Source organism: Lissotriton helveticus, chromosome 8 (assembly GCF_964261635.1).
Source record: "Lissotriton helveticus chromosome 8, aLisHel1.1, whole genome shotgun sequence".
In the NCBI taxonomy this organism is placed as follows: domain Eukaryota; kingdom Metazoa; phylum Chordata; class Amphibia; order Caudata; family Salamandridae; genus Lissotriton; species Lissotriton helveticus.
In genome coordinates this window covers 1,482,138,468-1,482,157,663 of record NC_136069.1, presented here as the reverse complement: position 1 = coordinate 1,482,157,663, position 19,196 = coordinate 1,482,138,468, and positions in this window count along the sequence as shown.

Below are 19,196 nucleotides of genomic sequence, written 5' to 3'. Positions count from 1 at the left end.
GACAAATTTTCTGCCAGAGCCAGAGGACAATGGTAGATTTTTTGCCGCTTGAAATTGACAATGAAATTGTACCACCCAAGTGAGGGTACATTGTTAGTGCAAACATATCTTCTCTCCCCTGCATGGCAGGGGTTGTTTCCCAGCATAATAGAAGCACATTATTTATGAAAGTCTACCACCCTTTTCATGGCAGTTTTTTGGGTGCTTGTTCCTCCAAATCATGGTGGCAGATGTGCCACTGTAGATGGGGCAGATAGACTGCCACTGTCTTTGGCAGTGTTAGCATTGCACCTTGGCGAGCCCTACGGCATAGAAGAAGTGGTTCCATTCCACCGGGCGCGTTGTAGTTTTCCGATGTGCAGAGGTCCAGACTGGGTAGCAAGACTGCCAGAGGCGTGGACTGAGGATCCACCTCTTTTTGGCAGATTTTCCTTCATTGTCTTTCTCAAAACCAGGCGCTTCATTTACTTATATATGTTGTAATGCGGATTTCGAATCCCTAGGTGCTCCCATAGGTCCTGGACTATGTCACCCTGGTGCCTAGAATGTGAGGAATGTAACATCCGTGTGCCAGGGAGAACCTTAAGAGATCTTGCCATTCCAGAAGCTGATATTTATGTTATTTATGGCAGAGTCCTTTCTCTATCGCTGCACTAATATGAGATGCAGTGATAGGAAATGTTTTTGTATCCAAAACACTGGTGTTTATACAGAGGAGCCCTACAATGTTCTGCTGGCAATATTACCAAAATGTACCCTAATAGGCACTTGTGTCACATCAAATTAAATCAAAATAACGTTATTCACATTTGATAAATGCATAAAAGTTCACATAAGGAACAGCAAAAGGACAATATAATAAGTAACAAGCACAGAACAATAAAATAGAAACCACAAGACACTAACATAATCGGCACAGTATGTTAGCAGCAAGGTAAACACCAAAGGACAATTCATTTTCCACAAGTTAAAAATAATAAAACAGTTTCTTAAAAAGAGAACAATTATAAACAGCACCATTTTAAAACAAGCTCCCCATAATCCCACAGTGAACTTGGGGTATTGGAAACACATCCTACAGTAAATTGATAAGTGATAAAAACAAACTTATTAAAACAAATCCAATAGGGCAACCCCCCTCGCTAGACTGAATATAGAAAAATCCGCAGTCATATAACAAACGTAGGGGGTTTCCAGTGTGTTGATAACTGTAAGAGCAGAGAGGCATGAGAAAATAAACTAAATCTTCTTATAAATGGATGAATGAAGTTTTACCTTTCTGACTTATAAAAACTGCAAAAAAACTAAATGTTTCACATGGTGTGCATAGATTGATCGTCACAAAGGCATTGCGATGATTAGGCAAACAAAAAACACTCACAGCGGAGCCTTCTAGTTACCAGCACCTATCCCAATTTTTGTACTCTAAAGATAATATCCCCAATTTATTCGGTGGGAGCTGTGTGCACATTATTTAGTACCCACTGTCAAGATACTTGTTCCCAACAGGGACTTAACAATTTACAAAAGAAGCAAAGGTGCACCACCCAAAGAACTTAATCAACACAAACAAATCAATTGTCCATATCCAAAAAAGAAAAATCTTCAGTATTTTCTTTTTTTTTTCTTCTTTCTTTATTATTATTTCATTTTCATTCCGGATAAAACACTGCGTGCAATACAAAGAACAGCCAACGCGTTTCATCCTTATACAGGACTTCTTCAGGGCACTAATAGAGGATGGAATCAAGCCCCTCCATATGCTTATTGAAATAACACAATCCCTTCTGGGATCAGCTCCCCGTCCAGTAAAGTATTGTGTTAGTACCGTTGCCCTGTATACATCTAGGCAGCAAATAATACCCAGCAGGGGCGCTTTTCACTATGATGGCGTCCAGCCCAGCCAGATTCGAAAATGGTTCAATATGAGAACTTCACAAAAAAATATCTAAAAATAGTCTGGACAAGGCGGACGTCCCATTGCAGAGCAACTCGATAGTTGTATATCAGAACGGCTTATGAATAACAGCCGAGGGAAAATATTGCAGTGCAGGCAGGTGTTGTGGGACGAGTCAGCAAACCGGCAATAGTCTCATATTGAACCACATTCAAATCTGGCTGGACTGGACGCCATCATAGTGAAAAGTGCCCCTGCTGGATATTATTTGTTGCCCAGATGTATACAGGGCAACGTTACTGGAGCATATGAAAGGGGCTTGATTCCATCCTATATTAGTGCCCTGAAAAAGTCCTGTATAAGGACGAAACACGTCAGCTGTTCTTTGTGTTGAATGCAGTGTTTTATCTGGAGTGAGAATGAAATCATAATAAAGAAAGAAGAAAAAAAGAAAATACTGAAGATTTTTCTTTTTTGGATATGGACAACTGAATATTTGCTGGATAACCTACCATTAAAGGACAAAGATTGTTGCATTCTCTTTAATAAATAACATTGCAAATTGATTGAGATGAAAGAAAGGTAAGAGTCATTGTCAAGAACAGCACCAGGTAGGTTCTCGTAGAATAGAACCATGGGTTTGCTTTGATTGCGATGCCAACGATCTAAATCACACTTATTTATAAAAGCCTCTCTTAACTTAGTCTTATGAAAGGACAAGCAGTTAGAGGGTGATGTATACAGAAAAGCTAATCCCAAGTCTGTAAATGACTTTGACATAAGCTAACCATGGGATTCTGTTTGCTCAGTCAAGTTTAATATTATCATTTAAAATCACCTGTTTTAACATAACTGAGTCCCTCTTCCAAATTCTCAGTCAAAGAAAGAGAGGGGCTAATTTTATCGTATCAGTAATAAATGTCAAGCTTAGTTCTTTATGGGCATTCAGATTTGAGCAGGTCTGAGGAACTGACAGCAGCTTTTTAGCAAACTTGTTTTCCACTGTTTGTAATGTCCCCCCTGGAATCGTGCCCCATATTTCGGCCCCAAAGATGGCTATGGCAACTGATTTTGCAGAGTAAACGTCTGCCAATTCCCTACAAGGTTGTTTTGCCCAAATCGAAAGCAAACTTCCAGATCGCAGCTATACTTCGTTTCAGCATGTTGGTTCTGTTTTCTACCATGATGGACCCGTTAAGTTTGTAGTAAAAAAAGAGACCAGAGTACATAAAACACTCTACACATACAGGGTCGTTTCTACCATTAGGCAGGCCTAGGCAGCAGCCTAGGGCGGCAAAAAGTGGAGGGCGGCCGGTGGCCGCAGCAAAAAAACAAGCATTTGCAATGCACTAGGTCTCGCATTTACGCGAGTTTAACACCATAGCTGCGTCGAACGTTCAGCACTCAGAGCTGAACGTTCGAATAACGAGCGCTGGCTCGTCGGCCAAGGGTCGTGCACAGCACTGGGGAGGTAGTGCTCGTGACGACCGTTGGCAGACGGCAGCGCTTAAGGGGTTAAGGTATTGGCATTGTAAATGACAATGCCTTTTATTTATGTTTTAAAACCAAAACATAAATAAAAGGGATTGTCTTTTATAATCCCAATAGCTTAAACTTGCGTAAATGCGAGACCTATTGCATTGCAAATGCTTGTTTTTAATGCTGCATTGCGCCAGCACACTCCTTTTTGAACTGGCACCGGGCTTAAGTAGCTAGAGAAGCGTGGCAGGTGCACAAATGCTCAATTACCAACAGGCACACGAGTCGATGTTGCACAGGGAGCATACTGCACCATATCGTTATGTATTCTGGGTCGTCAAATAGATTTGGACGAGAGATTATTTCGTGCAATCTAGGCGCCACTTTTCTTATACTCTAAATAGAAAAAAAGTCCATATATTAAAAGGGGTCTTTGAGCGGTGGCTCGTGAATTCACATTAATAAATCCTTCTGTAAAATGCATTCCGTGAATTTCTTGCAGACGTGTCCCTCAGACACGCAGTACACTGCAAGCAGCAGATTTAAACAGCGGCAATATGTTCTGCAATGAGGCTGCTACTAAATTCCTTCTTTCAGTGTACACGACACCGACATTCGAGGCCCTTTTAATGGATTATGAACGATCAGAGTTTAATGTGGGGTCTCTAGGCTCACGACTGAGAGCAGAGGAGAGCTGGTAATGTGTGGAGATCTGGATCGCAATCGTGTGCGATTAGGAACTCAATATCTTGCCGCGTTATCTAACAATTTGCTAAAGAAAGGAGAAAATAGATTAATTCACTGATAATTCAAACTTGGAACAGGTCGGTAAGCCTGTGCTGTCCTGATAATGGACAATAAACAAGCCTCACCGCTCTGAAGAGAGCATAGCCTTTCAAGCAGAACCCTGCCGATGGGATGCTGAAAAAAACCTTTTTAATAACAGTACACATTCGGATGTATTCTTACGATCATTATTTATGTTTGCAGTCATAACAAGATAACTGCCTGCACCACCGTTACTACTGTTTCTATGGGATATATACACTAACAATAACTTTTCGGCAGTGGTAAATTATACCGAGATACCAGGCTCCAATTTGTTAGTAGCATGAATATTGCTATACGATATCCGAAACATGTATATGGGTAAATATGATGTGTAACATTGTATTGAAATCTATACGTTCTCTTAAGAAAAATCAATAAAACTATGGTTAAAAAAAAAAAAAACAGTACACTTTCAATCATTATCCAATTTTGGCACCCACTGAATAATTTATCAACTGTTAAATGTTTATATACTATTGAAATAAAAGTAAATGTAATTAGTTATCAAGAAGTGCGTCACAAAGTATAACAAGGGTGACATACAGCCTACCTGACGTCACTCTGGAGCCTGCAGTGGAGCCCGTCGGCCTGGAGCGCGCCTCGGAAGAGACGCCGGAGGGCGGGAGCGTGACGCCGTGAGCGTGCACGTTGGCGTTCACAGACCTGAGTCGGCTCGTGCACAGGTCTGTAGCGGCTCGTGCACAGCTCTGACTCCCTTGGGGCCTAGCAAGGCGGCTATAAGTCTCGTTGGCGGCAGCGCTTCGCGCTGCAACGCCAGCGAGACGTAATGAAACCTCAGCAGTCAGGAAGCACTTACAGATATAAATTAAGCAGGTGCTTGCCTGAGTTGAAGCTCAAATTCAGTAACGCATTAAACAGCCAAAACATTATTGAGCTCGGTCGAGGCTGGGCAGGTGTGCTTTCTCCCCATATCTTATCTATCATCAAAAATTAGCTGCGATCCTTGCATGACTGTCTCCAGTGCAAGCCCAGTGACTTTCCTGTGAGGCCAGGTAACGTGCCTTCAATTCCACCTTGACGTGACGTTCGTTTTCAGGCTGTGCGCGCGTGGCAGAGAGACAGAGTTCCCGCTGCCTGCAGGCCTATCAGGTACCGGGGAGGCCGGGGTGGGATCCGGGTCAGCTGTGGCAGCAAGGTAGATGTAAAAAATATATAGGGGGCTAAAGGCCTGGTCAGTTAGTTATAACCTGGGCCAGACTATCAATAAGTAAGCAAGCAGTAAGTTGAGCGCTGCGGTCGTGTCTGTCTGGAGCCGAGAGGGGTTTGAAGTCCGTTCAGGGGCCAGGTCATTCCAGGCACGCCACTAAACCATAGCTGCCAAAACTCTAAGGAAAGAAGAGTTGTGCACAGGTGGAAGAGGAGCCCTTGGGATATGCATCATGAGTTCCCAGGATGCACGGAAATCTCTGTCTGGGGCAGATTTTTAGGCAAACCTCTGGGAACGTTTGCGCCTTGAAAAGAAAAGTACTTTTAGCTGGAGATGTAAATATCTGCCCATATTTTTTATGTTATTATTATGACTAGGGCCTAACATGTGGTTCAATCAGTTATGATGATAAAAGGGCTATAATAGAGTTAATATATTAGAATTACACTAATTGCAGAGATAATTAAACATCATTCTATACCTGGGATGGCTGATTTCTTGTTAATGCTATGTGTGATGTGACGTGCATAATTTCAGTGTAATTATGAGTGACGTTTCAGGGACTATGAGTGACACTTTCTGGCAAGCAACATAAAGATGAGGGAAGCACATAATCAGAAAATGCACTAATTTCAGCAATGAGAAACATTAAGAAGACTTTAAACATACTGCACTGTCAGATCACTGGACCAGAAATTGAAGGTCACTAATCTAGTACCCTTACAGATACACGGGTGGGGGTGGCAAAATTTACTTTACTTAACTCTCTGTTCTTGGTGATCTGATCTTCATCCAGGCAGCCTGTGAGGCGGGCGATGGGAATAGATTCACGGAGACAGGAACAGAGGGTAAAGCAGGTTTTATTTTCAGTATACGCCTCCTTAGGATCTGTTTGCGGTAGTAGGGAAGAGGTAGTTCTGTTGCCGCCTCTATGGCGGAACGCCGTTCTCTGCGCCTTTCTGGTCCGGTTCCCCTTCTCTCCCTCGGGCTTCTGGGACATGTAGTCCGGTCCTCGTCTCCGATGCCTTCCAGCTCGGAAAACAGAAAGAAAGGGCAGAGTCAGACCTCGTGCAATGTTTATACAGTGAAAGGGGAGGGTAGTGAGGGTCACACGTGCAGAAACAATTCACCCACGACCCAAGTGTCGGTACAGTGCAGCTCGGGTAGGGGGATTAGAGCTAGGGATGCCGTGTGTTTCACTCAGGGCGGCTTGCTCCACCTTTGACCAACCCAGCCTGAAAAGCGGGATCGTACCTGTGCAAGCCACACTTCCCTTGAAGTGTGGCTGGGCGAAGCGCCTTCCCGTTGGCCTCCTGGCTTGGTGTTGTAGCTGTCGTCTCTCGCACCGTCCTCGCTTCCCGCCGCCTCTACTTCCAACCTCGGGGCTCCTCCGATGTCTTCGCTCTCCGTGTCAGATGCGCCTCCGGTTTTCCTCCCGTCCTCGGTTCCCGTGTGACTCTTCAATCCGCCTTTCGTTTCCGCGTCCTTCCAGCCGCCTACTCCTCCGGGTGATACACACACCTGTGTCTGGTCACGGCAGGGTTTTACGATGAGCTCGTGGGCGGGGCTTGGATCAAGTTCCGCCCAGTTAAAGAAACAAGGTTCCTCGGACGTGTCAGTCTCGGGTCGAAAGGTGGGCACGGCTGCCGTCCAATGTTCTGGGTGCTGCGAGAAAAAAGGCGAGATTAACAAGGTTCGAGTCACATTAAGGGGGTACATGTCTCGGAGTCCCAGGTCCCCCTCGTCACACACCTCCCCCCTAGGATTCTCCCGATCGGGGAGAGGAAATCGAGACAGGTAGTCGGCGTTGGCATTGTCCTTCCCCTTCCTATGGCACACCTGAAAGGAGAAGGGCTGGAGGGACAGAAACCAACGCAAGACCCTCGGGTTGTTAGACACGTTCCGACTCATCCACTGTAGGGGTGCGTGGTCCGTATAGAGTGTGAACGGGTGCCCCTCCAGGTAATATCTCAGTTTCGCAAAAGCCCATTTGATGGCGAGACATTCCTTCTCAATGGTCGGGTACCTCACCTCCCTGGGAAATAGTTTACGGCTGATATATAGAATGGGGTGTTCCATCCCCGTCTCTACTTCTTGGGACAGCACTGCCCCGATTCCAAAGTCCGAAGCGTCCGTGTGCAGGATGAATGGCTTGGTGAAGTCAGGGGAGGACAACACAGGACTGGTCGTGATAACCCCTTTTAGGGTTTTGAAGGCCTTCCACATCTCCGGTGTGGGATGCAGGAAACCGTTGGTTGGGTACTGATTTTTCAGGGTGTCTGTAAGAGGGGCAGCTATTTCCGAAAAAGAGGGGATGAATCGACGGTAATAACCGATCAACCCCAAGAACGCCCTCATGTCCTTTGCGTTTTTGGGAAACGGGGTGTCGGCGATAGCTCTGACCTTTTCGATTTGTGGTTCTATGATTCCGTGTCCAAGCATGTAGCCAAGGTACTTCACTTTTTGGAAACCTATACGGGATTTCAAGGAGTTTACGTGTAGTCCAGCACCTTTGAGTTGCTGTAAGATGGTGTGCAGGTGCATGAGATGGCTCTCCCAGGACGGGCTGAGTAGTATGATGTGGTCCAAATAAGCGGAGCTGAAGCTTTGATGTTCTCTGAGGACTTCGTTCATCAACCTCTGGAATGTGGCGGGTGCCCCGTGCAAACCAAAGGGGAGGACGTTGAACTCGTACAGTCGATCTGGGGTGGCAAAAGCAGTTTTCTTCCGGTCTTCCTCTCTTAACGGGACCTGCCAATATCCCTTGGTCAGATCAAGGGTGCTGATGTATTGGGCCTCGCCCAGTTTTTCAATCAGCTCGTCGATTCGTGGGATGGGATAGGCGTCAAACAACGATACCGCGTTTAAGGCCCTGAAGTCCATACAGAACCTGCTACTCCCGTCAGGCTTGGGCACCATCACGATGGGCGAAGACCATTCACTGCGCGAGGGCCGTATTACACCGAGTCTGAGCATCTCTTGGACTTCTTTACGTATGGCCTCTCTTTTGGCCGCAGGTATCCTATAAGGTCGTTGTTTAACTGTGGTTCCGACTGGTGTTTCAATCCGGTGTTCAGTCAGGTTAGTTTTTCCGGGCAAGTCTGAAAAGATAGACGAGAAGGGACGTAGGACCCTCTGCAGCCCCTCCTGCTCGGTATGATACAATTCTTCGTTAACCACGAGTTCGTCTATTGTGGTGCCGTCTTTGTGTCCGGTAGGGATGGCCAGATGGTGACTCACAGGTGGAGGACCCAGCCACTTTTTCAACAGGTTTATATGAAAAACCTGGGATTTTCTTCCTGTCAGCCGGAGTTTGTATGTGGTGTTTCCTATGGTTTCCATGACCTGGAAAGGTCCCTGCCATTCGTTGTGGAACTTCTTGGTGAGGGATGGCAGCAGCACGAGTGCCCAATCGCCTACTGAGAGTCGTCTCCACTTCTTCCCTTTGTTGTAGTGGGTACTTTGTTTCTTCTGGTTGTTCTCCAACTGTGAATATGCGAGATCTCTTATTTTCCCCAACTTGTTTTTCAGGTTTTGGCTGTATTCCAGCAGGCTCTTGGTTTCTGCTTGGGGTTCGGTCTCCCACACCTCTTTTGTCATTTCCAGGAGGCTCCGTGGCTGTCGTCCGTACAGCATTTCAAACGACGAGCAGCCCAGACTGCTCTGTCTCTGGCCTCGGATCACGTATAGGGCCAAGGGAAGAAGCAGGTCCCAGTCACTCCCGTTCACAGTGAGCATTTTCTTTAATGTCGACTTCAGGGTTCCGTTGTACCGCTCCACCAGTCCGTCCGTCTGTGGATGGTAGATGGAGGTCCGGATCTGGTGGAGGTTCAGGAGTTGACACACCTCCTTCATCACTCTTGACATGAACGGGGTACCCTGGTCAGTGAGGACCTCCTTGGGAAACCCCACCCTCGAAAACAGCTCCAGGAACTTGTCTGCTATATTCTTGGAAGTGGGCGTTCGTAGGGGAAAGGCTTCTGGGAATCTTGTGGCGTAGTCCACTATGACCAGCGCATATTGGTTTCCTCGTCGCGTTTTGGGTAGGGGCCCGATGAGGTCCATAGCTACTCTCTCGAAAGGAGTCCCTATAATAGGAAGGGGTTGAAGGGGCACCCCTGGAGGTCTCTTGGTGTTTTTCCGTTGACATATGTCACAGGTCTGACAATGGGTTTTTATGTCCCTATATACACCAGGCCAGAAGAAGTTCCGTAGGACGTTCTGGGTGGTTTTCTCACTGCCGGTGTGGCCAGCCAGCAGATGGGTATGGGCGTAGAACATGATCTGTTCTCTGAAACAGACTGGTACAAGAAGTTGGAGAGGATCGTCCGGACTGCCCTGTCTGTATAGAAGGTCCTCTTTGATCAGGAAATGGGGATAACGTGGTGTGGGGTTGTCCTTGTCTGCGTGTGCTTGTTCCCAGGCGTTAAACAAATTTGAGTCATTGGCTTGGGCAAACCTGAAGCTGCGGTCGCCCACCCAGGGGTCAGTGGTCGTTAGGGCAGAGAGAGGTAGGGTCTCCAGACCCCTCTCCTTCTGTAGGGTCGCCGAGAACAAGTCGAGGAAGTGGGGGTAGTCTGTCCCTATGATTATTTCCTCAGGGATAGTATCAAGCACCCCGACTTTAACTACTAGGGTCTTCCCCCCTCCAGCACTAGAGGCACATGGGCAATCGGGTACCTTTTTATATCTCCGTGTACGCATTTTATGTTAACCACCCCATCGGGAGTTAACTGGTCAGGTCTCACAAATCTCCCTTGGACCACCGACTGCTTACAACCCGAGTCCAGAAGAGCCTTGGCCCTAGCCCCATTCACCCAGACACTTACGTGGAACGCTCCTCCTAGTTCTGCGGTGTAAAGGATAGCTTTGGGGACATATCCAACGTCCATCGGTTCTTCCTGGTTCCGTCTCTGTAGGCAAAAGCGGGCTATATGGCCCCAGGAGCCGCAATCGAAGCATTGGGGCCCTTTGAAGGAGGGGACCTCCACTGTGGACGGCCGAGGTAAGGGTAGACCAGGGGGGGGTCTTGGTTTCCTCTCCATGCGGATAGGTGTCTTGGCTGACTTGTCTGGCTCGCTGGGAAGCAACCGGGGTTGAGCACGAGAGTACGTGGTTGCCATGTCCATTGCTTGGAGGGTGGTTAGGTTGGAATGCTGCCTCAGCCGTCTCTGTGTCCCGAAAGGAAGAGCCTCAAGATATTGCTCCAAGTATATCTTGTCCATTATTTCATCCTTCGAGCTTACTGCGGGGGTGAGCCATTTATCCGTGGCTGCCTTCAGCCTGAAGAACAGGGTTTTGGGGTTTTCGCCCGGGGTCCCTCTTTCCTTCCGGAACCGGACCCGGTAGGCATAGGCATCCAGGCCTAGATGGTCAAGGATAATGGTCTTGATTTGTCCATATGGCGTTTGGCCCGTACTGTTGGCCACCTGGTAAGCCGCATGAGCTTCCCCTGTCAGCAGGGGTGCGAGGAAGAATGGCCATTTCTCGAGAGGCCACCCGCAGGCCAGGGCCACCCTCTCGAAGTTGATAAGGAAGTCATCGGGGTCTTCGCCGGCAAAATACTTCTGCAGGGAAATGCTGGGCGGGGTGGGGTGCGCTCTTCCTGTGTCTCTTACGTGAGTGCTAGTGGGCTCATGTATGGCCTTCTGCAGTCCCTCGATCTGCGTGGCTACTGTATTCCTATAAGCGTCCCGGTCTGCCTGCGCGGCAGCGAGCTGTTGCTCCACAGCCCATCCTAATTGTTCCTGCCCCTTGACCAACGCCTGTAGTAGCTCTTCCATCCTTGTGTCGCGGACGGTCACTGGATTGCCCGCATTCTCCACCACTTGTGAGGCGGGCGATGGGAATAGATTCACGGAGACAGGAACTGAGGGTAAAGCAGGTTTTATTTTCAGTATACGCCTCCTTAGGATCTGTTTGCGGTAGTAGGGAAGAGGTAGTTCTGTTGCCGCCTCTATGGCGGAACGCCGTTCTCTGCGCCTTTCTGGTCCGGTTCCCCTTCTCTCCCTCGGGCTTCTGGGACATGTAGTCCGGTCCTCGTCTCCGATGCCTTCCAGCTCGGAAAACAGAAAGAAAGGGCAGAGTCAGACCTCGTGCAATGTTTATACAGTGAAAGGGGAGGGTAGTGAGGGTCACACGTGCAGAAACAATTCACCCACGTCCCAAGTGTCGGTACAGTGCAGCTCGGGTAGGGGGATTAGAGCTAGGGATGCCGTGTGTTTCACTCAGGGCGGCTTGCTCCACCTTTGACCAACCCAGCCTGAAAAGCGAGATCGTACCTGTGCAAGCCACACTTCCCTTGAAGTGTGGCTGGGCGAAGCGCCTTCCCGTTGGCCTCCTGGCTTGGTGTTGTAGCTGTTGTCTCTCGCACCGTCCTCGCTTCCCGCCGCCTCTACTTCCAACCTCGGGGCTCCTCCGATGTCTCCGCTCTCTGTGTCAGATGCGCCTCCGGTTTTCCTCCCGTCCTCGGTTCCCGTGTGACTCTTCAATCCACCTTTCGTTTCCGCGTCCTTCCAGCCGCCTACTCCTCCGGGTGATACACACACCTGTGTCTGGTCACGGCAGGGTTTTACGATGAGCTCGTGGGCGGGGCTTGGATCAAGTTCCTCCCAGTTAAAGAAACAAGGTTCCTCGGACGTGTCAGTCTCGGGTCGAAAGGTGGGCACGGCTGCCGTCCAATGTTCTGGGTGCTGCGAGAAAAAAGGCGAGAGTAACAAGGTTCGAGTCACATTAAGGGGGTACATGTCTCGGAGTCCCGAGTCCCCCTCGTCACACAGCCGTAGCGCTGTGTGTCTGGCCTCGGCCATTGACTCTGCAGCAGCAGGCTAAGGGCTGCCTCGTGCCACCTCCCACAGCAATAATTTTCGGTTTGCCGCCGGTGCCCATGAATTCAGGCAGCTTGCCGAGTCTTCTCCTAGCAGCCACTGCAAATGAACAGACGCATGCTAGAGGTAAACAGCTATATGGTCTTGGTCGACATAGCTGTGGAACATATACAGGGTGCTGGGTGCCTGCTTTGCAATAACCTAATTATGCCTGAGCTAATGCCATGGCCAGAGGCCTGCATTTCCTGGACAATATTGCTGTCGAGATCGCAGGCAGCATTTCAGCTTTAGGCTGAGTTTGTCTCCACACCTGGAGGTGAAGGATGTAGAGACCTCACTAATCTCCTGCAGCCACATCCATTTAAACTGTTGTTCAGGGCTGTATCTACCATTGATGATGCAGGTGCATAACACTGGGACCTGAAGCCCTGAGGGTCCTGAACATTTCTGTATTTTACAGGCCCAACAGCACCCACAGGGGCCATTTGCCCTGCTTGCATTGGATATCTGGCCCCCATTCTGCTGCATTTGTGTTGGCTCCACCACGCCAAACTAGACTGAAGCACCCTCTTCAGTGACTGTGTGTAGGTGTAATCATGGGACCTTTCATGTTTCCGGGACCGGCTTGCCCCTCAACACGGAGAAGTCATAACCCTCCATCTGCCAAATCTAGCACACTGCTTTTAACCAGTCAGCAGGCGCGGGGGCGATGGATCTATCCAACATGTATAAATATCCCTTTTAGCAAAAAGTATAAGATAAAACTACAAGCCCTACCATGGTCGCCTCAGCCTGCTGCGTGATACCATTTCCACCCCCATCAAGATCAATGAAGAGCTCAATATTATTTAGACTCCCAAGATTATTGCAATGGTATTACTCACAGACTCCGAGTACCTTTTGATCACGGGCAGATGAAGAACATATGTTCATCATTGGCTTCTGAATAACCACATCTCCTAAATCTGGGAGTCGGGTTTTGCACAAATCTTGCGATCTTTTGAGGAGTCCAACATACTCAATTGAGGGTTTAACATAGGGTGCAACAACTTCCATGATGTATTACACAACAGCTGTAACTCAGGCCTCAGAATAATCTCCTCTCATACCATCCGGGGTGCTACAATATTCCTGTCCTCTGCATCCAGGAGCTTTCAATACCAGAGGGCAACCTCTTTACTCCTAGGCCTTAAATTCTGGTATCACAACTCATGCTTCCAGCCTCCCCCAATTCCCGACTTGGTGCTTGCAAACCGGGAGGAGAGTTGCAGATATTTAAACCTTAATAAGGAGCCCCCTGTCCTAGACTTAAGTGCTTCCTAAGGAAGAAGCCCCTGTACTGATGACAGCTCTCCCTAGGTGTCTTTACCGGCCCACCTCAAGGAGAGACTCAACCCATCCAACAGGCACTCGGGTAACCAGAGAATCGCAGATTGGCAAAAGTCCGAAAAATACCCAATCCCAAAGATCTTTCTGACTCTACACTATATACACAGTGTAGTCTTTAAAAAATTTAAACAGAATATTTGGGGCACCGAACATGTACAAAAAACCTGTAAAACCCAGCTCCCTGACCATCCCTGCTAAAATCATTCCCAAAGATGAAGTGTCTGGAGTTCTCAGCAGCATCTTACACTTTTTTAAATGATAGGCCATACAATACAGGTGCAGGTCTGGTAGAGCCAGACTCCCTTTCAATATCTTCTGCCTCAATTTCTTCCAGGCATGTCTTACTTATCCCCCCGAGTCCCATATAGAACTTTTTTATTTTTCCCTGAATCTTGGCTATGGCCAATCTCGGGAATGTAAGAGGGTTGCAATTAAAAAGATACATCAGCTTGGGTACACCAACATTTTAATAAAATTCACTTGCCCAAAAATGGTCAAATGGCAAGCTCCTCCATCCTACGAGTAACAACTCCACCTCTTTCATCACCCTCTCTATAATATACAACGGAACAGCTTCAAAGGGTTGGACAATTACAATACCCAGGTATCTAATCTCGGTCTTGGTCTTCACATCCCAGTTAGCAACATACCAGCACATGACCTCTGACTTGGAGTTATTAACTAAGACTCCTGATAGAGCTCCAAACTCCTCCACCAACCTTTCAATCCTAGGGATAGTCTGGGCAGGGTCTAATGTATACACTATAAGATCATTCACATAAAGTGCTATCTTCTTGCTTTAGTTTGGGAAGTGAAAGGGAACTACATGTGTCTCTCCTTAAAAGTTGAGCAAATGGTTCAATATTAATGAGGAGAGAGTACAAACGACAACCATGCCTCATATCCCTACAGATGCCAAAGCACTTTGTCATAGAGCCAATAAACACGTTCTCATACAGCCTTAGGAAGGTCAAGATAGAACAGGCATTGAAGCCCATTACTTCCAATATCTTTCATAAGTAGACATAAACAGTCAAATGCCTTGGCAGTGTCTATTGTGAGCACTGCCAAGGGTGTCAAACAGGTGGTAGCATAATCAATAGATCCAACCATTTGCTTAGCTTATGAATTTTCAGCTTTGGTACAAAGCCCTTCTGATCAAGCTGAGTTAACTGGGGGTGACGGGGCTAATTTAGCCAGCCATCCAGCCAGAATACTTGTAAAAACCTTATAATCAGCGTTCAGCAATATTATTGGCCAATAATAAACAGCCTTTCTGGGGTCTTTAGCTGGCTTTAGGATCAGGACTAGCGTAGCTTCCTTGCAGAAATCAGGGATATGTACATACCCCAGATAGATTGAGTTGAACAGTTCCACCCATACTGGTAAGATCTCTATCTTTAGAAGTTAATAAACCTCAGAGGGGATGGCATCAGGGCCAGCCGCTTTCCCATTGCTGATATAAATTGAGTGCTCCAAGATTTCCTCCTCTGTGAGCTGCGCCTCCAGGCAGTCCTTGCCTGGCTCCACAAGCTCAGGGAGGCTCCTGTCCCTGAACCATTCCCGGCGCCTTTCTGGGCTTGAAAATACCTCTTCTGCACAGAACTCTGAAAATAGTGCAACCAGATGCCTCGCCATGTCCTCTGCTTTATTGGAGATATTTCCCTGGGGGTTGAGAATCAACTCCTTTATGATATTCCTAGTCCTTGAACTTTTTGCCTTCCATGCCAGAAGTGAGCCAGATCATTCACCATACTCAAACTGATTCATGCACCAGGCTTGCCACCTTTCCCTACATTTAGTGTGAAGCTTCATTTTAAAATTCGGTTGTGCCTCTTCCAGCCTTTTCAATACTTGCTCCCTACCCCATGGAGTGTTTTGTGCCCGCAAGGCAGCCTCTAACAGCCCAACTTCTTGCTCCAAACTAGCCGCTTCGACCCTCACTGATTTACTTTTAAAACACGCTTGCCTCTTCAAAATACTCCATACAAAAGCTTAAAAAATATCTCAAATAACAGCAGGGGACGCTGAGCCGCATTATCCAGAAAAATATCAGCCCTGGCATTTTCTCAAGGTGGATGCAACTCCAGTGTCTGGGAGAAGGGCATGATCTACCATCCACCTTGAGTTCAGCCTGCCTGCTGGACATTGAAGAAGCATGGTAACACAAGTGATCAGAATTATTTATTTATTTATTTTATGCGATTTTTAGAGCGCGCAAATACCCCGAGGGGTGTCTCGGCGCTATATTAACAGAACTCTCATTAGATTAAAAAGATTCAAATTGAAAATAGCCATGTTTTGAGCTTTTTCCTGAAGTTGATCAGCGTAGGAGCTGTTTTTATATCGAGGGGTAGAGTATTCCAAAGCTTGGCTGTGGTGATGGTAAAGCATCTGTCTCCCCAGTTAACTTTCCTTGTCCGCGGAACCTTTAATAGGTGCGCAGAGGAGGAGCGCAAGGTTCTTGAGTATTCAAGTGGGCTGAATGCTGTTTTTAGGTATAATGGACCTAGATTATTGATAGCTTTGTAAGCAATGCACAAAGCTTTGAATTTGGTCCGGTTTCTCACTGGGAGCCAGTGAAGTTGTCTGACAAACGGGGAGATGGAAGCAAACTTGGGGATGTTCAGTAAGGTTCTGGCTGCGGCGTTTTGAACCGTCTGCAGTTTGTTGAGGACCTTTTCTTGGGCATTAAGGAGAAGGGCGTTACAGTAGTCTGTTCTAGAAAAGACCAGAGTACTGACAAGAGTTTTACCCGCGGAGGAAGGAAGGTATGGAATTAATTTTTTTTATCCTCTTTAGGATGTGGAAAGAAGAAGAAACCACTGAGTTGGCGTGTTGTTGGAATGTCAATCTGTCGTCGAATATGACGCCCAAATTACGCACCTTAGACACTGGTTGAGGAGGTGGTCCCATCTCAGGTGGCCACCATTGAGGGGACCAGGTGGGCTCTAGTTTCCCGAATGTCATCACCTCCGTTTTATCGGAATTCAGTTTGAGACAGTTTGATGACATCCAGGAACCTATCGCCCTCATTCCCTCTTGGAAGTTGGCGGCGACCTTTGTACCGTCGTTATGTATCGATAACACCAGTTGAGTGTCGTCCGCGTAGGTTGTGAGGGCTATTCCATAGGATTTTATGACCCTCGCTAAGTCCGACACATATATGTTGAAAAGTGTCGGACTCAGCGAGGAGCCCTGGGGTACTCCGCAAGGGAGAGAGAAAGTCTGGGAGGTGTAGTTTCCCATCTTCACTGTCTGAGGGCGGTCTGCCAAAAATGAGGCGAGCAGTGTTTTAGCTTGTTTTATTATTCCCATAGCTGAGACACGGTCGATCAAAGTGACATGATCGACCGTGTCAAAAGCTGCTGAGAGGTCCAGGAGTATTAGTACTGCAGCTCCTCCCTTGTCCATTGCAACTCTTATCTCATCGGCTGCTTTTAAAAGTGCTGTCTCTGTGCCGTGACCCTGTCTGAACCCGAACTGGGTGTCGTCTAGCAAATTATTTTGGTTTATGAATTTGGAAATTTGTGAGTTCATAATTTTTTCAAAAATTTTGGCAGGGAAAGGGAGACATGCAATTGGTCTATAACTGGCCGGAAGGGAAGGATCTAAAGTGGGTTTTTTTAGAAGAGGTTTGATTATAGCCTCCTTCCAAACAGATGGATAAATGCCAGATGAGAACATTGCATTGCAGATGGTGGTTAGAGCGGGAGAGATGGCTTCCGGGATAAGATTAAGAACAGCAGCGGGGCAGGGATCGGCTGGTGACCCTGATTTGGTCCGGGCGACCAAAAGTTTGTTTTCCTGCGTGGTAGCTTCAAAGATTGAAAAAGTTGGTGCCCGGTTAGAGGAAAGTTTCTTGGGCGGAGAGGAGGAAGGGGAGTGAGTAAAAGTAGAGAAGATGGCTCTGACTTTGTCTTCAAAGAATGTGGCTATTGAGTCTGAGAGCAACTGTGATCCATCAGTTGGTGGTGCAGGCGGCTCAGATAAGTGGGTAACTGTCTGGAATAATTCTCTTGTGGAGTTTTTGGCCTGATTGATTTGAGAAGTATAATAGGTAGTTTTTTCCGAAGTAATAAGCTTTTTGTAATTGGAAAGAGAGCTTTTGTAAGCTATCTTATCGGAAGGACTGTAATGTCGGCACCATTGTCTCTCTAGGTTTCTGCAGTGTTGTCTTAGCAGTCTTAGGGATTCAGTGAACCAGGGGGCTGACGGAAACTTTCTACTGCGGTAGATGGTTTTTGTGGGGGTCAGTTTATTGCACGCAGTGGTTAAATTGCTCAGATAGTTAGTGGACGCTGATGTCGGGTCTTGTTCGTTGGAAGTGGTGTTGTTGAGCATCAGTTCAGCGAGTAGGTCGGTATTTATGTTTTTCCAATCTCTGAAGATGACAGGAGAGGAAGAGTTTTTAGGAGGGTTAGGTTGATTGGTTTTTATAGAAAAGCAGATGGCTGCATGATCCGTCCAGGCAAGTGGGGTTACCTTGGTGACGGAGATAAGAGGGTTGTTAGTGAACAGTCCATCCAAGGTATGTCCGGCTTGGTGAGTAGGCTGTTTTACGAGTTGCAAAAACCCAGCAGCGGCTAGGTCATTGATTATCACTGAGGTGTCTGGGTCCTCCAAAGTTTCAAGGTGAAAGTTAAAATCTCCTAATAAAGTAAAATTAGGGGATCCTATTGAGGCCTCGATTAAGTTACCCATGTTCGCGAGGAATTTTGACCTGGAACCAGGAGGGCGGTAGATTAGCATGCCTCTAAAAGATTGTTTGTCTGAGAGTCCTATGGTAAAGTAAAGAGCCTCACACTCCGTGAGGTTGGATGCCGAAATTTTGATTTTAAAATGGTCTTTATAAATAATGGCAATACCTCCGCCTTTCCGTTTCGGTCTATCTAATCTGCTCACGCAGTAGTTTGTCGGAGTGGCCGCTCTAAAGTCTGGACCAGAGGATTCTTCACCCCATGTCTCCGTGATGAATAGAAGATCTAAGTTGTATAAGTCAATTAGTTCGGAGATTTCAATTTTATGTTTGGGAAGGGATCGCACATTTATAAGTGCTGCTAGGACCTGTCGGGGTGCGGTCATGGGGGGGTGGAAGTTATCTCTAGTGCAAGTAGGGCATTTGTGAGGACCAATACTGGGGTTAGAGTATGACAGATATGGTAAGGCATGTGGCAACTCGGCTGCGGCTCTAATATGTAATAGCTGCGTGGGAGTGTAGGTGAGGGCCTCTGTGTTAAGACGGGGTGGCGTTGTTGGGGTAGGGTGGGTGGCCCTAGGCCCGGTCTCGGCGCGGACGAGCGCAGACGAGCTTGCCTTATGCGCGCCTTTGGCGCGCAATCATCGCGCCCGCTGCGCTCGTCCGCTGCGCTTCCGGTTTGAGACCATGATATATGGTGCCTGGCAACGTGCTGAGGGGGCGGTGGCCAGCGTCAGTGGGCGTGTCCACCGATCAGCCAATGGCGGAGTAGCACCCGCGACGGTCACCCGCTTCAGCGTGTAATCCGCTGGGCGGGGTGTAGCCAAGTTGAAGCAAGGCCGAGGGTAAGTGCAAAGTGCAACACAGATAATCACAACAATAATTTTTAAAAGTTTTAAAATAAAG